This window comes from Chenopodium album, chromosome 7, assembly GCF_948465745.1.
Source record: "Chenopodium album chromosome 7, dcCheAlbu1.1, whole genome shotgun sequence".
In the NCBI taxonomy this organism is placed as follows: domain Eukaryota; kingdom Viridiplantae; phylum Streptophyta; class Magnoliopsida; order Caryophyllales; family Amaranthaceae; genus Chenopodium; species Chenopodium album.
Window position 1 is genome coordinate 43,718,532 of NC_137840.1, and position 2,740 is coordinate 43,721,271.

Below are 2,740 nucleotides of genomic sequence, written 5' to 3' on the forward strand. Positions count from 1 at the left end.
GGCTTTGTTTTTGGGATATAATAATGCTTAGCTTATTAATTTGTCAATGTTTGTGTGTTTAGTGAATTTGGTGAAAGTTGTGCACAAGGTGTGGGAAGGAATAGTAAGAAAAAATCACAGCCCAAGCAAAAACTGCCAAAAGCTTCGGCTCCAAAAAAGAAGACTAAGCCTGTTTTGATTCATTTTACTTATTGTTGCTACATGTGTATTGTACAATGTGTGATTTTAAAAGTTGTGTTATATAGAAGATCCAGCTGTTGTTATTGGTTAGCCTCTTCCACTGGCTCCTTTATAATTGGAGTCTACACATTATTATCTTAAGTGCGGGGCTAAGAAGTTTCAGTCTGAATGGCTTCATTTTTGTTGTGGGAATGGAAGTATTCTAATTGCTACAAATGCCTTGCCTACTGAACTTAATCGGCTCTTTACATCTCAAGATGATGATGCATTGCATTTCAAAAAGTATATTCCCATGTACAATAATTTATTTGCATTCTTCTCTCTTGGTGGCGACCATAATGTCAAGACTTACAAAGGAATCTATGTTTTCTTATTGCATGGTAAGATTTATCACAACTTTCCTGATTAGTTACCAAAAAAAGAAAAGCCTAAGTACTTGCAGCAATATTTTTATGATGCACAGTTTGAGGCTAAGCATAGAACAGATGCTTTTCCTGAGGTCAGAAAAGAGATAGTTGACATTCTCATGCGTGTAACAAGTGCAAACCCATATGCTCGATTTATTAGATCATAAAGTGAGTTAACCATAACTCATAGTACAACAATAGCTATTAATAAGAGCACATATTAGATCAACGAGTGTATAATGCACCATCAACTGACGAAGTAGCAACTATATGGCCAGACAACATGCCTTCCAGTGATTAAAGTAGTCCACATATTGTTGTAACAGGCAGGTCCAATGATCCTCCTCGAATATATATTATTATTATATGTATGTTATGATCCTTTACAGTATCCTCTTCTATTCTCATATGGTGAATGTGGGTGGACTCAAGTTATGTAGAAGATTTATAAGAATTCGCAAAAGGAGGCTTTAATGGTTGTTGATCCTACTACTTCATGTGTTGTGATTCAGAAGAGAGTTTCATAGAAGAAGAAGCAAAACGTGAGTAGTTAGTGATAAGCAAATTGCTTAACTAATTGAGAGCCTTATGGTTTCATAGCTGCATATGACATATAATTTGATATTCTATTTTAACTTACAGTGCAGCAAACTCTTCAGGGAGCTCTAAGAGGCATATTTCGGCCAGGGAATACTATGTTTACAAGCTGCAGATTAGGCCAGGGAATATGCTTCATTGTGAAGATCGATGCTTTCAACAATACATTGTTGATATGTATGTGAAGATTGAAAACACAAGGCTTGATTATTTTTTAGGAGAAATCTGTAGGGAATTATAGGTACTACGTAGCGGAAAAACATGAATCATATTCATACAGTACCTAAACCCAAGATCTAATGCATAACACATAAAGAACATATAATCGTACCATTGAAGCGTAATTCCACGTGCGAACGTGCAAGAACATTGGGAGATAAAGAACCTCAAGCGTGATTCCTCTACTTGGTCCACGGGCACAGATTAAGACCTCCACTAATGCTAGTTAGTTGTAATTGAACACTTCAATTGACCTTCAATGGAGATTTGAGCCACGAACACACCACAACACCACCCACGCGCCATCACACGCGCCACCCGGGGAGGAGGGCCGTACGGACAGGGAGGAGAGAGAGAGGGCCGAGTAGAGAGAGAGTTAGGGTTTGGGATGCTTGGTTGCTTGTGTAACAATTTACTGTATGTCAATTGTTATATCATGCAACCCTAGGCATGATTTATATTTATAGATCATATCTAGAAATAAAACCATGTCAAGTCCAAAACCTATTAGACTCTTCTAATTATCCAAGCCTAAATATCAATGTGGTATGTCATGAACTCATGAGGCCCAATAATGGGCCTCTAACTTGTTTAACCCAATACTCTTATGTGTGACCTTGTTGGATCCATTCTATAAGGCTTTGGGCCATTAAGCTAGCCCAAAGATCAATTGTCATATCTAGCACCAAACATTGACGACCCTATAGAATGAACTTATTATCTCCATAATAGTGATCCTTGATATATCTAGTAATTGCACTTATCGAAGACACAACTCCTTCAATCTCCCACTTGTCTGAGACAAGTGCGCAATATTCAAATTCCTTAAGTCAATGTTTGTCGATTTGATAATATGATTGCATCTCATGTCATGATCATATTAGTCTACAAATCTTTTCTTGAAATACTGAGTGAGATTCACAGAACAAATGATTACTATGCAATGCATTTGAGCACGACCATGCATTTTCTGAATTCTCCCTCTTCAAGGGGCCAAGACACATTCCTAATTAAATAAGTAGACTCAATCCAATCTTGTGGCAACCAAAGCTCCCACTCAACTTCTCAAATAACCGGGAAACTCCCTTTATAATCTCCAGTTACGGGCAGACGTTTGAGTGTACCACAGCCATAACATCCATTGAATGAAATCAATGTTCCACTCATGTCGAAGGAATCCACTAATATATCCAAAAGCTTTATACTTGAACTTCAAAGTAGGTCTATAGTTCGATCATGCATCATTCATGCATATCCATGTGACTGACCGAGCTTCCCTATGCTCCTATAGCCCATGAAACTGCGTTATCCAATCAATCTTACATGCTAGTTTATGA